The 19,097-nt window shown below is 41.3% G+C and overlaps 1 protein-coding gene across 1 annotated transcript in view; it reads right to left on the bottom strand.

Annotated features, from left to right (window-relative positions):
- The window catches only part of LOC136880846 (fat-like cadherin-related tumor suppressor homolog), a 372,162-nt gene that overhangs the window by 218,515 nt on the left and 134,550 nt on the right, over positions 1 to 19,097 (bottom strand). The gene's annotated exons all lie outside the window — the stretch shown is intronic.

Raw genomic sequence — 19,097 nt, 5'->3', positions numbered from 1 at the left:
GATCTGACAATTTTTCTCGAAGGACCAAGGAGAAAAGGAACTGCTAATGTCACCACTCAAGAGTGGAGAGAATCCTAGAAGCTAGCAGCTGAGATTTTAACCGCTGTCTCTGCTCCGCACACGGCCTGGGACTGACCTGTTATTAGATCTTGCTCGCTGTGCTGGAAACACTTACGGCGTTAAATATGTCGTGCTATCTGCACATGACAACGCAGTACTTCACATCGTAAAATTTCATCACAACGACAGTAGGAATTGCTGTTTGAAGGTATATAACGAGAGTAAACTGTGAAAGAGGATAGTCAAATAATGACGCGCTGTTAGCTGAGATGGTCTCTCTACTGCAATCCGTTTCTCCTAGGTGGCATTACCGCTGAAGGAACGATAAAGAAACTGAACATTTCTTGTGATGGAAAATCTACTAGAATATCCCCCCCCCCCCCAAAAAAAATAATAATTCATATAGTGATCATAGGCAGGACTTCCCCATTTCTTTGCAATAAAACAGACTCTGGGCGATTCTTGATTAATAGATAAAATATTTATTAGCTTTGAGAGATTGCCTAAACCGAGAGCTGTGTACTGAGTAAGACATACAGGGGCTCGCAGCTGTGAGCTTGCATCCCGGAGATAGTGAGTTCGAACCCCACTGTCAGCAGCCCTGAAGATGGTTTTCCGCGGTTTCCCATTTTCAAACGAGGCAAATGCTGGGGCTGTACCTTAATTAAGGCCAAGGTCGCTTCCTTCCCACTCATAGGTCTTTCCTGTCATACCGTCGCAATAATACCTATCTGTGTCCGTGCGACGTAAAAAAAACAAGGTGGTCAGAAACAACGTGACTGGGTATATCAGCGTTGTAAGGTTGGTCATACTGATAAATAATTTGAAGGAAATAACTAGATATCTCGCACTGTTGGCTAAGTTAGCCAATCAGTTCGCTTTGTGGGCGAATCCAAATGGGTTTTATCAGTATGACCAACCTTATAACGCACATATACCCGGTTCACGTGGTTTACAACCAGCCTGTATGTATCAATGGATCTTCTGTGTTAACAGGGTGGTCAGTACCTTCCAGTGATAGTGCCACTGTAACTGACATGTGGTCCGCAGTCACACAGTATCGGAATTAACTGTCGTACTGGCAGGCCCGAATTTGATACACGCCACTGCCACAAATTTAACATTGGCAGGGGGTCATGTGTGGTTAAAGAGGTCCATGCAGTTCAACTCCACTGATGTTGTGCTTCAAAAGAGTTGCACCACTTTGAGGAATACGAGGACACAGGTAGAATTTCCTTTTCACTTCAGTGGTCGGCTGAGTGAGGCCTGAAGTTGTCGTGCAACAATAAGACGTCTTTTCACACCAACTGAAGTCATTTTCTATGAGTTTTGTAATCCAGAACACATTAAGTATACAACCTTTTAAATGCAATGGCCAGGTGTCATGACCCAGTCAGGTAGTTTGTACAAGGTAGAATGTCACGTGGTCAATGTGACGATCTCCTCAGCTGTGTTACTGGCATTTCCTGACCGAGTATTCTGCCTCTCATATTAAGAGCTTCTCGGTTGACTTCACATGGTTGAGTGACGCCTGATATTTTCCTGCAGTAATACGACGTCTATTCACAGCCAGTGTGGTCGTTTTATACAAGTGTTAATAAAATAATGTTATTTACTTTACGACCCACTAACTACTTTTATGGTTTTCGGAGACGCCGAGGTGCCAGAATTTTGTGCTGCAGGAGTTCTTTTATGTGCCAGTAAATCTACTGACACGAGGCTGACGTATTTGAGCACCTTCAAATACCGCCGAACTGAGCAAGAATCGAACATGGCATGTTGGGGTAAATTTATTGGTTTGTGAAGGAACTCATGCGGGACAAAGTTCTCACCCATCAAAATCTCCGAAAAACGTCAAGTAGTTAGTAAGAAATACGACGAATAATATTATTATTAATTACTTCTCCGTGGTTTCTCATTTTCATACCAAACAAATGCCAGATGTACCTTCATGGAGGACATGACCACTACCTTTCCAGTACTGACCATTTTCTATTCAATTTTGGGTGCTAGTGCAAAGTTAAGCATCTAACAAAAATGAAACTATTTGTTATGTTATGGCTTTAGGTCCCACTAACTGCCTTTACGGCTTCGGAACTTTTAAGGAGCTGGAATTTCGTCCGACGGGAAGCCGATATAAATGAGAATCTTCAAATACCATCGGACTGGGCTTACATCGAATCTGCCAACTTCTGGTTAGAAGGCCAGCTCTGTTTCCCCTGAGCAACTCAGCATGACACATTTTTATAATAATAATAATAATAATAATAATAATAATAATAATAATAATAATAATAATAATAATAATAATAATAATAATAATAATAATAGTTGACAAACTGAAGAATTTTCCTTGGATACAACAAACAAAAGCGGACATGAAGAACGCACAAATTCTCTGTGAAGACATTTTGAATCGAAATATATATAGAAAGAAAATTGACAATTGGGAAGTTACTCCAGAGAATGAGGTACCAAAAAGAGCAGGTACCAAGTGGACGGAAGAAAGGAAAAGGATCTTTAGTCAACAGATGAAAGCATCCTGGATCCTCCGCAAACGAAATCATAAATAAAGCTTCGTGTGTTCCGAAAGGGACCATTCACGCATAATAATAATAATAATAATAATAATAATTGTTCCGGGGATACCGTGGACTACAGAGGTGAAAGAAGTTACGGGAATGAATGCGTGGATATACGAAAACCGAAAGATTGAATTAAAACTTTAAATTGGCCGTTTTATTTCTTTTCTTGACCTTTCCCCTTTTTTCTTTGCAAATTTTCTACTTTGCCAATAAAATAACAAAATCAGGTACAATTTTAGCTCGTGAGCCCTCAGATGTTAACCTAGAGAAAAGGGATATTTACAATATCTTACTACAGGGAGAAATACCAGATAGAGGAAATCGACATAGTAGATCTGATTATTGGAGCAAGGGGAACGATTGCCGCTAATTTCTGGAAACGTTACGGGAGATTGCCATCATAGCCTTAAGGGTCTCACTGATAATTCTACGAAATCACTGTTACAATTAGGTTACCTTCAACATTTCTCAAGTACAATATATCTATTTCTCTTCTAAAAATAAATGTAAAAGTATACTTTGTCGCAAGGCAGCCTCTGCATGAGAGGAGGTATTTCATAAAATAAAAAAATACAATCTACCTAGGTAGAATAATCAGATAACAATTTTACAGGCGGAGCTTGAAGCTCCCCGTTACAAATGTTCCTTGAGCGCTACTGCTCCATTCAATCAACAGTTAGGGAGACGGACCTCCCAATTTTTACATCAGAAGGGAGAGCACCCTTCCTCTACAAATTTACACTTGGAATCTATTTTCAAAATTTCCAGGCTTATCAAAGGCACAACCTACGTTTAACAAAAACAGTACTCACTGTCTTAACTGCTCAACAGTCTGACAGCTTTACCACGAAATAAATGTGATGGAGTTAAACAGGAGTAACAAGTACCCATTCTACAAGGCCTTTGTTAAAAACGAAAGGTTAAATTACTTGTACAAAAACCAAAATGGTAAGGAGGCCACCTCTTGCACTCCTAGAAATTTACACTGAATGGATAAAACCCTATTTGGGCTTATGGCCCGACGTTATAAAGGCCAAGCCTATACTACGGAGGTGACTATTTAAGTTAAAGAAATTACAAGACAGAATATGTTACAAAATCATAGTCACCTCAAAATTAAGTTGAGAGGGAATACGAGAGGGTACCTCACTCTCTATTCCCTGATTTCGGTTAAGTTCTTTCGGCTTGTTTGAAATTTACATTTAAACTTTGAGATTTACATTTTAGAAAATAAATTTACATCACTAAAGATTTGAAACATTCCCCTCGAGCTAGCTTTGAAAGACTTATCAGATTTTAAACTGGATCTGCCACTACCTTAAGTTGGTGAACCTCCCGAGGATGGACGAGGCGCCCCCGTCTCCGTTATGAACACACACTAGACTGTAGACTGGAGCGATTACAAACATAACTTGCTCCGAAAAGTGCAAGCTTTTATAGTAGCGGGGAAGTTCCAGAAAACTCTCGGCTGACACACCCCAAATTCTCATTGGATAATCAAATAAATACCAGAAAGTTTTGATTGGCAGAAAATTAAAGGTACACAATTTTTCATTGGCCAACATTTTAAATTGGCGGGAAGAGACAGAAGTGTTGATAACATTTGAACAACAAAAACAAACAGTAAACATTCCAGTTTAGGAAACCTTTACAGACAAAATTTATCTAGAGTTTTAATAGTTCATCTTTACACCAGAGGGCACAACATAAGTTTATAGTAGCGACATCTGTTGAGAAATGTTCAAACTTCTTGTACTAGTTGTTGCAATGTTTATATTTCAGATGGCCTTCTCCGAGAGGCTTAATTTAAATGCGCGAGGCGGGTGTACCTCCGATACAATAATAATACAAGAGTCCATTTATTAACAAAATGAAGCTGTTTACTTCTAAACAAGTTGTTCAAAGATACGACATGTAACTTAAAAGCTCTTCAGCCTGTCGAACACACAAGTTCACTATAAATATTACAGCACAACACACCCGTAAAAAACACATTGTTAAACAAGTAATAATAAAAAACATTGTGTACTGGAATGGAGTGAAGACGAGGCAAGCTTTCGTTAATATGAGTTCCAAATTTTTAATTCCTAGCTCTTTGGACTGAAATAAACATAAATATTTCCAAACATTGAGTGTGACTTGCTCATTGGCTGAATGGTCAGCGTTGAGGCCTTCGGTTCAGAGGGTCCCGCGTTCGGTTCCCGGTCGGGTCATGGATTTTAATCACGTTTGATTAATTATTCTGTCCCGGGGACTGGGTGTTTGTGTTTGTCCCAACAACACGTTCCTCTTCATGCTCATACAACATACTACACTACCGACCACCACAGAAACACGCAACAGTGATTACATCTCTCCATATAGGGTTGGCGTCAGGAAGGGCATCCGGCCGTAACACAAGGCCAAATCCACATTTGCGACGTAGTTCGCACCCGCGACCCCACGGATGTGGGAAAGACGGTAGTAGAAGACGAAGAAGAAGACTTGAGTGTGAATTGATAAAATCCGATGACTTTATTTTAGGAATGAAACATGTCATTCTTTCTTTAACAGTGTGTATTTTTATTCCTTTATTTTTTTTACAGGTATGTTATAGTATAATATATTTAACTTGTGTGTTCGACAGACTGGAACGCTTTTTAGTTACATTTAACTGAGTCGACAGAAGAAAGTATGACTTCCTTCTGAACAAATATACAGCATACCAATTTAACCATGAGGAATGGCAACATTGTGGGACAAGAAAAAAAGGTCATCGACGTCATTAAATAAATAAGCACATATTATTATATTCTTCTTTCTTAATCCCTTTACCCTCCAGGGTTGTTTTTTTTTCATGGGACTCAGCGAGGGATCCCATCTCCATCGTCTCAAGGGCAATGTTCTCCAGCTTAAGACTTTGGGTCTGGGAGATACAACTGGAAGGAGGACCAGTACTCGCCCGGCCAGCCTCACCTGCTTTGCTGAACAGGGGCCTTGTGAGGGATGGATAAAATTGGGATGGATAGACAAGGAATAGGGAAGGAAGCGGCCGTAGCCTTAAGTTAGGTACCATCCCGCTATTTGCCTGGAGGAGAAGTGAGAAACCACGGTAAACCACTTCCAGGATGGTTGAGGTGGGAATCGAACCCTCCTCTACTCAGATGATCTCATGAAGCTGAATGGACCCCGTTGCAGCCCTCGTACCTTTTTAAATTTCGTGGCAGAACCGAGAATCGGGCCGGGTCCCAGGGGTGGCATCCAATTACACTAATCACTACACCACAGAAGCGGACTTTTATTCTTCTTCTTCTTCTTCTTCTTCTTATTCTTATTCTTCTTCTTATTATTATTATTATTTCGTGAGTTCTTACTAGTCGCATAGCATTCCTCCGTAGCTTTTGGTAATCCAGTGTTTAATTACAAAAGTATGGCGATTTGCTGATGCATTCCTTACTAGGAAGCCCTCAGCCTGTTCCACGAAGGCACGTGAAAAATGAGGAATATCTCTTTCCGGATAATAGGGTAGGGGTCGGGGTGATTGGGTCTGCAGGCCTCCGGAATACTGATTAGGCCATAAGCCGTAGTCAGCAGACCCCACAGCCATCATCTTCACTTCGTAAATTTTTATGAATCAAGTTTCTCAGCATATCTTCCTTTCCTTCCTTTTTAAGATGTTTTAAAATATAGCGATTTAGCGTTCTACCAGAAAAGTGATTACCATAGGAGTTTGAATAATCTTTCACCTGCCTGATGGAAAGATCGTTTTTCTTACTTCGTGTAAAAAAAGACCGGGAAAAGTCTTGGCCGTGCAAAATGAACAAGTCGACCTTCATGGCATCTGTAGACCTAGAAAATGCATCTGATAACGTTTATTGAACCAGGCTCTTTTAGATTCTGAAGGCAATCGGAATGAAACACCGAGAGTGAAGGGTTATACTTCACGTCACAGCCAGCACGGTTGCTAGGTAACACCGCGTCACACATTTTATATTGCTAATTTTGTGACGTAAATTTTCAGATGATTTTATGTCAAAATGCATTTTTATCTAAATGATCTGCCACATCTCCCCTGAAGACTCAGTGCCTCCCGTTCCAGTGCCCCCTAATAATCGGCGCAAAGCTGGGAGTCAAATACGAGTGTGAACATGTTAAGCTGGCTGTGCACTCGCTAGGACGACAAATAATAACTGATCTTCGGTAAATGTATATTTTTTATTAAAACATTTTTTACAAGTTTCTTTACGACACACCTATGCAGATAGACCTTATGGCGACGGTGGAAGAGGAAGGGCCTGAGAGTGGAAAGGAAGGGGCCGTGGCCTTAATTACGGTACAGCACCAAAATGTACCTGGTGTGAAGTGGGAAACACGGAAAACCATCTTCAGGGCTACCGACAGTGGGGTTAGAACCCCGAATGCAAGCTCACAGCTGAACGGCTCTAACCGCACGGCCAACTCGCTCGGTTAGGTAACTGTTTAGTAGCCCGGTCTACAAAATAAAGAATAACGGTCGAGAAGATTCCTTACGTTGACCAAGCATAGACCGTCGCCGCCTCGTAATTTGCAGGCCTTCGGGCTGAGTGGAGGTCGCTTGGTAGGCCAAGGCTTGTCAGAGCTGCTGTGCCGTAGTTTAGGAGCCATTAGTTATATTAAATGTGAAAACGTGTTTTTTATAACTGGCTTTACGTAGCACCGATCCAGATAGGTCATATGGCGACGATGGGATAGGAAAGGGCTAGAAGTTTGAAGGAAATGGCCGTGGCCTTAATTAAGGTACAGACCTAGCATTTTCTTGATGAGAGAAGGGGAAAAGCGTTTATAGTAATGATGGATTTCAGCTCGCTGAAAATTTAAAATAAACGGTCTAGACGTGAAATTATATCTTTGTAGGACGAACTGTGTACGGTTTCCATTTCACAAACAAACCCTACAGAGGTTCACCTTAGTGTCTGAATTCTCTAACACACAACTGGAAACTCTGGTAATTCGAATAACAGTACATAAATTGTAATTTGAAACACAATGGTAAGAATGTTCACTGCAACTTGTGTGAGGAGTCTGTATATTCAAGCAGGCTTCCGCTGAGCTCATTTATTTTTCCTCAGATACACAACATCCAGTGAGAAACACTGCCTCAAGATCCGTATGTGCAGAAACGGATGCTGCTGTTGCTGATAATGATTACAGAAACAGCAACAGCAGTAATTTGTAATTTTTACTCAATGTATTTCCTCAATTAGTCAACTGTAATTGGAGCAATGCTCTGTTGTATACTGTTTTAAATAAATAAATACATACATAAATAAATAAATAAATAAATAAATAAATAAATAAATAAATAAATAAATAAATAAATAAATAAATAAATAAATAAATAAATGAAAGTGACGACTCTGAACGATATTATTAAGATTCAGTTGAAGTGAACTAGAGTTAGGTGATAAGGCTCTAGATCAAAGGTGGGCAAAATTCGGCTCAATGAGCAGCGCTCTAACTCAGACAGGTAAAGGAACAGAGTAGTCTAGCAGCTGCTTGCACGGCTCTCTGCTACAACTAGTGAAAGAGCAGAGTACAGCCTAGCAGCTGCTTGCACGGCTCTCAGTTATAACAAGTGAAGGAGCAGAGTACAGCCTAGCAGCTGCTTGCACGGCTCTCAGTTATAACGAGTGAAGGAGCAGAGTACAGCCTAGCAGCTGCTTGCACGGCTCTCAATTACAACTAGTGAAAGAGTAGAGTACAGCCTAGCAGCTGCTTGCACGGCTCTCAGTTACAACTAGTGAAGGAGCAGAGTACAGCCTAGCAGCTGCTTGCACGGCTCTCAGTTACAACTAGTGAAGGAGCAGAGTACAGCTCAGCAGCTGCTTGCACGGCTCTCAATTACAACTAGTGAAAGAGCAGAGTACAGCTCAGCAGCTGCTTGCACGGCTCTCAGTTACAACTAGTGAAAGAGCAGAGTACAGCTCAGCAGCTGCTTGCACGGTTCTCACAGCTAGTGAAAGAGTAGAGTACAGCCTAGCAGCTGCTTGCACGGCTCTCAGTTACAACTAGTGAAAGAGCAGAGTACAGCTCAGCAGCTGCTTGCACGGTTCTCACAGCTAGTGAAGGAGCAGAGTACAGCTCAGCAGCTGCTTGCACGGTTCTCATTTACAGCTAGTGAAGGAGCAGAGTACAGCCTAGCAGCTGCTTGCACAGCTCTCAGTTACAACTCGTGAAGGAGCAGAGTACACCGTAGCAGCTGCTTGCACTAGTGTTGGCTGCATGATTCGAAGCAGTGTATCGATTCATTCAAGTGTCCGAGTGAATCGATTCACAGGAACGGCGAGCTCACGGCACACGATTCAGCTTACTCCCAGCGGACAGTGCTGAGTGGCGCACTCACTGGACTTTGACGGGGAGCCGAGCTTCCGCTGCAGCGAGACAGTGAATCATGGCACACCGAAAGAATCGTGAACGAGCGCGGCTCAGTGAGACACATGATACACACGGCTCCTTATCGGCTCACTGGACACGCGGAGAGCCGAGCTTCCGCTGCAGCAAGACAGTGAATCATGGCACATCGAAAGAATCGTGAACGAGCGCGGCTCAGTGAGACACATGATACACACGGCTCCTTATCGGCTCACTGGACACGCGGAGAGCCGAGCTTCCGCTGCAGCGAGACAGTGAATCATGGCACACGGAAAGAATCGTGAACGAGCCGGCTCAGTGAAACACAAGATACGCACGGCTCCTTATCGGCTCACTGCAGCGAGACATACAGTGAGCCATGCTAGACTGAAAGAATCGTATGCTATAATGGACTCTCGAGCTCAGCTTATTTGAAAATAATACCCATTTGCATTCACTGTCCTCTTCTTACAGGGAGGGTTAAATAATAGATGGATTTATTTGCAGTGTTAAAAAGGTAGTCACAACATAATTCTGAAGTAGCTAGTAAGTAGGTAGGCTATTAGGTTATACTATTTATTAGTTTAATGAATCTTAGTATTATAACTTAGTTGACATTTGACAATTAAACTCGACTCTAGCCTGCCCTAAGACTATGAGTCATGCTCATGACCACTCAAAAGTACCTGTTTTATATTGGGAAGAACGGCTCAGTATTTTCTCAGTTCATATGTCACATCGTTGCACAAGACTTCAATCATATGTGGACAGACTCAATAACAGTATGATGAATCAGAAAACCAGCGGGCTACTGTACATCTCGGTAGCCTATACAAAATACGACGATTTAAAAAAATCCTCAGCTGATAGAAAAATACATATTTTCAAAAATGACTGAGCGAGTTGTCGTGCGGTTAATATCGCGTGGCTGTGCGCTTGCATTCGGGGGATGGTGGATTCGAATCCCACCGTCGGCAGCCGTTAAGATGGTTTTCCGTAGTTTCCCCATTTTCACACCAGGAAATGCTGGGACTGTACCTTAATTAAGGCCATGGCTGCTACCTTCCTAATCCTAACCTTTCCCACCCTGCGTTGCCGGAAACCTTCGATGTATTAGAGTAACTAGCATTTTTTCTAAGAAAGGAGTTCATAGTATGAAGACCAGATGGTAGCTGCGAGCACTGAATGCTGTTGCTGCTGTCTAACCAGCACATACTACACAGATGCAGTAGGAGCGGTGACCAATGAGCCGTGAATCGGATCACTGTATCGAATCAGTAACGTGAACGGAATCAAATGAATCGATTCAGTAAAATGAATCGAATGTCCCATCACTAGCTTGCACGGCTCTCAGTTACAACTAGTGAAGGAGCAGAGTACAGTCTAGCAGCTGCTTGCACGGCTCTCAGTTACAACTAGTGAAGGAACAGAGTACAGTCTAGCAGCTGCTTGCACGGCTCTCAGTTACAGCTAGTGAAGGAGCAGAGTACAGCCTAGCAGCTGCTCGCACGGCTCTCAGTTACAACAAGTGAAGGAGCAGAGTACAGCCTAGCAGCTGCTTGCATGGCTCTCAGTTACAACTAGTGAAGGAGCAGAGTACAGCCTAGCAGCTGCTTGCACGGCTCTCAGTTACAACTAGTGAAGGAGCAGAGTACAGCCTAGCAGCTGCTTGCACGGCTCTCAGTTACAACAAGTGAAGGAGCAGAGTACAGCCTAGCAGCTGCTTGCACGGCTCTCAGTTACAACTAGTGAAGGAGCAGAGTACAGTCTAGCAGCTGCTCGCACGGCTCTCAGTTACAACTAGTGAAGGAGCAGAGTACAGTCTAGCAGCTGCTCGCATGGCTCTCAGTTACAACTAGTGAAGGAGCAGAGTACAGCCTAGCAGCTGCTCGCATGGCTCTCAGTTACAACTAGTGAAGGAGCAGAGTACAGCCTAGCAGCTGCTCGCATGGCTCTCAGTTACAACTAGTGAAGGAGCAGAGTACAGCCTAGCAGCTGCTTGCACGGCTCTCAGTTACAACTAGTGAAGGAGCAGAGTACAGCCTAGCAGCTGCTTGCACGGCTCTCAGTTACAACAAGTGAAGGAGCAGAGTACAGCCTAGCAGCTGCTCGCATGGCTCTCAGTTACAACTAGTGAAGGAGCAGAGTACAGCCTAGCAGCTGCTCGCATGGCTCTCAGTTACAACTAGTGAAGGAGCAGAGTACAGTCTAGCAGCTGCTTGCACGGCTCTCAGTTACAACTAGTGAAGGGACGCGTATCTAAACAGACTTAAAATTTTAACAGTTTTATCGTGACAAATGTCTTGTTGTATTCACTTCATTAGATTATGGCGAGGAAACAGAATGAGTTATGTTGTATAAAAACCCCTTGTGCTAAGTAAATACGTTTAATTATGTTAATATCATTAAGTTATGCGTATTAAACATAATTAATTATTTTGACATGTGATAATCAAATACTCCGTTGACTGCTATCTATACTCATAGAAATACCGTAGGCAACAGAAATGCCTGTTTAGAAATACAGTATAAACAATGATCGACAAATGAACTGTACGACTGTATTGCGTGAACATAACATACTGTGCCAGCTACATTGTTGTGGCTTTGCTTGCGGCCTGACTCCTTACAACGCCATCTAGTCTTCACAGCACTAACTGTTAGAAGTCACCTGCTCTCGGCTCTTCCCGCGTTCATGCGTTAGCTCAAGGATCTGGCGTCTCTAATTGCCCACCTATGCTCTAGACCAAGGAAAGGAGAACGTTGCTACTTACACTACTTGCCTCTTAAGAATAACGTAATTGGGGCAAAGAAAAGGAATATTCCTGAAAATAAAAATAAAAACGAAAGATAGACCGGGGTTACAAATCTAATAGCACCAGAATCGGTAAAGGGCCAAAGCATACCATGTGTCACAATTTTCGAGTCCACGGAGGCCAAAGTAAGTTCACAGTCCTGTGGAACCCTGGACAGAGGACAGAGGGAGGGTAATTCAAATTAATACCGCGGTATATTTAATAAACAAGTCAGCAATTAACAAAGACACTACGCGGTGCATTTAGCAATCAGCCGCAATTAGTATAGCACGTGGACAAGGGAACTAAGATTGTAATTACCAAGCCACAATCGTCTTGTACACAAATGCACTGATTGACTAATTTCACAAGATGAGCAAGGGTACTTTTGTATAAGAGGAGGTGCCTCAAATGACTACGCTTGGTCTTCGAAAACAACAAACGAGGTTCAACTTGAATAAAGATTTTAAGAGACGCATTTTGCCAACATTCTCAATGAAGAAGAGCCAACATATGATATGAATACACAGCGACCTTCTTTCCGTACGCAACTGCAAACTCGAGACTTCAAGATATGATACTTCAAATCTTACGGATTGTACCTCTATTTGCACCATGCTCTAGTAGAGCAAATGCGTAGCTGTAAGTTATTAGAAAAAAGGTCCATTACTTTTAAATTTAAATAGGCCTAACGAAATATGAGTTAGTCTGGCTGCTTTACATACGATCCTGGGTTCAGAGGGCCCGGAGCTCCATTCCCGGCCAGACCGCGTCTGGTAAATTTTTATAGGTGGCCCAGGCGTCGCTAAAGAGGCGTACTAGAAAAATTAAGAATGATGTAGTTTCCCGTTGCTTTCCTCACTGAATAAGAAGTTGCTATTACATCTCAGTCTGCCAAGCCCACTGAAATGCCCGCACCAACTTACCCACATTTTCACACCATTCATAGCAGCGACTGGCTGCATATGAAGTGGCATTACTAGCATCGCTCATACCTGTCACTTTCGTATTGTCAAAGCCAAGGATAAGACTGAGACAGATCAATGAAAGGTAACACATTTTTCTAGCCCACACTAGAAGATATAGTGCACTGTAAATACCAGGTCTCGCCAGAAAAGTAAAATTTTCCACGACAGAATCTTATTACACATATTTCTGTCTCGATTTATATTCAGGCTATACGTTTTGACTTCTTTTAAAACCGAACAAGTGGGCGCGCGTCTTGGGTTACATAGCTATGATCTTACATTCGGGAGATAGTGGGTTCGAACTCCACTGTCGGCAGCACTGAAAATGGTTTTCCGTGGTTTCCCATTTTCACACCAGACAAATGCTGGGATTGCACCCTAATTAAGGCAACGGCTGCTTCCTTCCCACTCCTAGGCCCTTCCTATCCCACCACGTCGCCATAAGACCTGTCTGTGTCGGCGTGACAAAGCAAATTCTAAAAAATAAAATCTTCTTTAACACCCTGTAGATTTTACTAGACGCGTTTAGCGACCAAACCGGTCATGTTTCACTTGTCGTCATAGGAGAGTAAATGTTTGTATTCCACATATTTTATTCTCGCCACGATTTCTGCGACATTACAGAGAGATAAGTTAAACCAGAGCTTTACAATTCTCTGCTAGGGGAATTTTTCAGCTGTGCTAGGGTAATGAGGATGGCGAATGCCCGCACACCACTATCGTGTCTTTGATTAACGGGATCATGTTCACTCCACATCACTCTGGTTAGTAAAAAAACCTCGCCGGTCGCTTCTAAACGGTCGCAAACCGCGAATAATCCGACTCGCTTCTCAGTTCAAATTGATGGCGAGAACAAGCTAGGATCGCATGGAACGACAGCACAAGTATATTTTTACCATGGATGTCAGGATCTAAGCATTTGTCTTTAATATCATATTTTAAAACAACTTCTCCTTCAAATGCCATGGCGGTAGCAATCACTCTGGAGAAAATGACTTAATAATTTGTTAATAAGGAAGCCATAGTTGAGGCCGATGACCTTCGATGTTAGGCCCCTTAAAACAACAAGCATTCGGGAGATAGTAGGTTCGAACCCCACTGTCGGCAGCTCTGAAAATGGTTGTCCGTGGTTTCCCATTTTCACACCAGGCAAATGCTGGGGCTGTACCTTAATTAAGGTCACGGCCGCTTCCTTCCCACTCCTAGCTCTTTCCTGTCCCATCGTCACCATAAGACCTGTCTGTGTCGGTGCGACGTAAAGCAACTAGCAAAAAAAACAACAAGCATCATCATCATCATCATCATCATCATCATCATCATCATCATCGAAGCCATATTTGCCAGTGTTGACTTAGTCGAATGAGATATAAAAACTTTGCAGTCTGTCAAACATACAAAATTTCAATATAAATTATACCACTATAAACATACCTGTAAAAGTACATACTATTATACAAAGAATGACATGTTTCATTCTACAAGAACATCCTCAGTTTCTATCAAATCACTTAAATCATGCGTATATATGTACAGTATTGTTTACGTTGCGTAAACCTGTCAATAATAGTGAATTAGGTGATAATACGAATAAGTATTAAATAGTGAATTAGTGTTTGGTGACAAGGAACTAAGCTTCGGCAATCCAGGTAAGTACACTTTTTGATTATGTTAATATGGTGACGGTTGAGTTCTTATAAAATCATCATTAATTGTTAGTAGTTATTCATATTATTACCTACATATTATCAGAATTAGAGGTATGACAAACTGTTATTTTTGTGTAACTGTTAAGTCTGTCACTGTTACAATAAAGTAACTGTGAAAAGTAACAGTTAAAAATAACGTCCAACGTTACTCACCTTTTATTGGTCACGACTTCAAGCTTGTCTCCTTACAGCTGTGTTGCGAAGTCCCATTCATTCACTCGCACATGTGCGCACTGTTGAAAGTCGGTGCAGCAAAAACACGCATTCCTATTTGCTATAAAGTTAACGAGAGGCAGACAACGGATGAAATGAGAAGACAACACAGCGTCTTTTCTGAAATCTAGAGGAGTGAGTTTGATCATGCCCCGATCAAGGATAGAAGAAAACATGATGATCTGTCTGCCAAACCTCGACACAAACCGGTACAAGAGGATCGATTAAGTAAAATGAAGTAATGTTATGGCATCTATAATATCAATATGTAAAATTAGCATACTAATTTATTTATGGTACAAGAAAAATTATATGGGTGAAACTTATGATAATATGATGTAGGTAGCCCGGCGCAATGTCTGAGCAGTTGAATATGTCATAACACTTTACACTTTAGTTACCAGATGACAACAGCAACTTAAACAAATACACTATTATAAATTATAGTGTATTTGAATTAAAGCAATCTCCTACGAAAGTGCTCTCACTTGGAAGACATGCGTATTATCAGAACTCTGAAGGTCACATTCTGCTTATAACCTGCTACTAGTGATAGTTCCCACTTTCCAGTTACTGCTTTCACTAGTACGGTGTGGTTACTCGGAAACCTGTTACATTTTTGTCCTCGTTACATTTGTAAGAGTGACAGGCATGTAATTGTGACAAAGTAACTGCTACATTATTTTTCAGACATCTCTACTCAGAATGAGTAATCAGAGATTGACCAAAGGAATTCTGAACCTTGCCCTATCAATGAAGGTAAAGAAACAATTGGTTGCTCGAATTTAGAAAAGATCTTCAGGAAATAAGCATCACAGATGAGACGTAGTATTAGACAGATCTAAGTTCAGAAAATTAGTCCACAATCACCACTTTGCAGGCCCACCACGCACTACCACAAAAAAAAAAAAAACACAGGGTCAGAAGATGGCAAGAAAAGTCACAGCGAGGAGATGAAGAGGTTCTGGGAGAAGAAAAAGGCAGCAACATCAGCTAAATAAGATCAATCATACTCCTTAGTCGGGAATGAAGAGAATAATAACAAGAAGCAATCATCATAAAATAATAAATGTCTCTCTTGGAATGCTAAACTCAGATAAAAGCGAGCAGTCATCTGCCCTGAAAGCACTGTACGCCAGTGAATGTTTCATACTTGACAGGCAAAGATTGATGGACAAGTTGGAGGTGCACGAGTCGGAGATACCGAGAAAGATGTAGGGACAGTCAAAGGAGAAGGCGAAAACAGACGGCGACCTAACCAGGAGCTCTGAAAAAAGCATCGCAGACGTTGCTAGGAAGAGATGTCTAATCTTTTACGGACATATCTCAAGGATGAGTCCAGCAAACTAACCAACTGGCTTCTCAGGCACTGCAAGAATAAAAGATCGAGGATACTGTGTGTAACAGAAGCGATCAAAGAATAAGCAGGCACTGGAAGTGTCAGAAAGTGACAACATGAATTGATCACCTTAAAAAGGATACTAGGACAAAATAAGTTCCAGAAAAAACCGCAAATGACTAATCTGTCATTTGTAATGGTTACTGAGCATCATCCAGACTTTAATCAAAATTTCCATCTAAGTTCCTTCTTCCCAGACTACTAATCGATAATTACTGTTTTCCAGTAATCGAACATTTCTGAATTCATGTCTATTCCTTTCGAGCGTCAATGCTATTCTAAGGACGTCTTTTGATTGGAGTCCTAAATTAAACCAAGAGAACGGGAAACAATCGTGAAAGCAGTCCTAGGTATCACACAATGTCGTGAATAGAACTTGAGAACACTGGAAGGAGTGCAGTGCTCAACTGTACCGTATCAAAACAAGTGTGTCCTGGTCCTTTGTGTGTCTGGAGATCCATTAATCTCTCGCCGTGCTCAGCCACGTGACAAATGGTAGGTCACAGACCACAGCTTCCTTATACACCAGGGCGTGCTTTCAATTGCTACAGCTGAACTACGGTTAGCTCTTACGCTTGTTTATTTTATCAGTTCTGTTTGCAGCAGGTTAGAAAATAGGCACACTGGGCTAGCATTTACTATGACTAAGTTTTACCTTGGAAGCAGCGAGGGCAGTTTGATGTTCTATTCATTTGGCATACAGGATATTGCAAATCAACGTTGACAGATCCTACAAAATTTCGGAAGATCTTCAGATGTTTAAAAATATTCCAGAAAATACAAAATTAGGTGGAAATCTTCGGAATCATCCTCTGTTCTCACGTCGTAGATAAACAGGTGGAAAAATCTTCCATTGTGCTTGAATGCAATATAATATATGTGTTTGACTTTCCTTCAGTTGCTATCGGTTTTAAGAGAACTTGGGACGTAGATAACATATTACATCACGTGCCAGTGGTCCAAGTCACTCGCGCAGGTCGCCTACGGGAGTCAAATCAAAGGACTTGCACCTGGCGAGCCGAACATGTCCTCGGACACTCCCGGCAGTAAAAGCCATAAGCCATTTCATTTCAATACAGATCATATCATTCGAAAAGAGTTCTCGAAGACCTAGGGTTTCAAACTTAGAGCAGGATTTCTTCGCCTAATGCAGAACATCTCTACAGACGGGGAGAACGAGGAAGAAGAATTCATTAATGAGAGAATATTATCCAAGTCTATCTCTCAATGTTGAATATTTACTTTTCAACTATCATTTAAGATTTTTAAACACTGGGATAGGAATACTCATTTGTAAAACATTACTACATGCGTATAAGGAAAACAGTCACATAGGTACTAATGTTTAAAAAGATTTTATCTTGTGTTCGAGAGACTGAAAATTTTAGGTTATTTTACATACGTCGACAGTGAAAAGCATGGCTTCCATCTTAACAAATTCTATTTTAAGTAATTTAAACTGTATTGAGATATATGTACACATACTTTTGACTAAATCTTCTGAAATTTTAGAGTCCTACTTTCCGAAATATTACACTAGGATTTAGCAACACTGGTTGCCATGACCACGTTCGCAACAGAGTTCCATAATTACTGCCACGTATACCAGAGGGGCTCACGCTGGGCTTTTCCTCCCACAGGCAAACAGTGCAAACAGAAAAACCCTATGTGATAATATTTCAGCTTAGAACTCTGACCAGAAATGTTCTGTTGAAGAATTTTCGTTCTAAGTGATACATGTGCTGCGGGTCAGTATTTCTTCCCTGAAAATTTCCACATAATGGAATTTCGAGGCGCAATGACGATATAAGCGGGCGGGCGAGCGATCAGTGTGTGCGCTTCAGCGCTGTGCTTGCGTCACAGGCCGTGAAAGTCAATGAACGTTTCATTTGGGTAAGAAAACAGTGTTGCTTTCTTACTACCAGCGGACAGAAATTCAAGTAATTTTCATATAATATATGTTGTAAGAAATTAGTTACTTCTATTGACCGAATATACGACAGAGTTTACCAGTACTTCAAAATACTTTTGTACTCGACGAATTACAATTTTCACTATTGTATGTTAAGAGTTGTAGCGAGTGTGACATAGCTCGTGGAGTACCTATCTGCATTTCATCAACAGCACACATTGCCTCAACGTCGGAACGTACTTATCAGCCTGCATCATGGCACAGTCACTGTCGTTCCGTAACAAGAAGACCCCGATTTTTAGACAGTAATAGGTCAGAATACAAACTAATTTGGTTAGTAGGAACTATCGTCCAGCCTGCTCTTCCATAATGCAGGGACAGTGACATAAGTTCTAGGGGATGTGATAGACCGTACCCCTAATGTTTATGCAAAACTCACAACATAACCGCTGTGCAGGGTAGAGTATACTTGTTACTCCTTTCAGTAAGTTTGCATTCTAACATACTGTATTACAGTCTAAAATTCCGGGCGCTAGTAGTAAGACTCCAAAAGTCTCCGGGCGTTATTTAACCAAGTATATGTGTTGTTGACATTAGAACACACAACGAAGAATAGACAGGTACTTCGGGAACTACGGATGGTCGCTTTACATCTTAGTTTCAAGGTCGTAAATTCAACCTGATCATCATCGCTTATTCAAGCAAACAAATACTGACTATAAAACAAACAGAAAAGTTATCATGTTCAACTCTCGCAATTTTACAAAATGTAAGTCAGTGCTGTGTATCTGATAATTCAAAGACATGCTAAACAACTATTCTTAGCTTATTTGAATCATACGTAATAGTTTTCATTCAACTTTTCATGCACGGGATAAAATCTTATCATTGACGAATATGTTCATAAAATGTATGGTATTTTCTGTAGCTAAACTGTAACAATGCAAGTAGATCTTTCTTATATTCACAACATATTTTACTGTACGCATTTAAACGGGATGATCATCTCCAAAATCATAACTTACGGCAATTTCCTTTCCTTAGAACTTGAAATGGTAGTATTTAAGGTATTCCTACTTTTCATGAGAAG

Source organism: Anabrus simplex, chromosome 9 (assembly GCF_040414725.1).
Source record: "Anabrus simplex isolate iqAnaSimp1 chromosome 9, ASM4041472v1, whole genome shotgun sequence".
In the NCBI taxonomy this organism is placed as follows: Eukaryota; Metazoa; Arthropoda; class Insecta; order Orthoptera; family Tettigoniidae; genus Anabrus; species Anabrus simplex.
The sequence above is the reverse complement of the archived record's forward strand: the minus strand, read 5'-3'. Positions and strand labels throughout refer to the sequence as shown.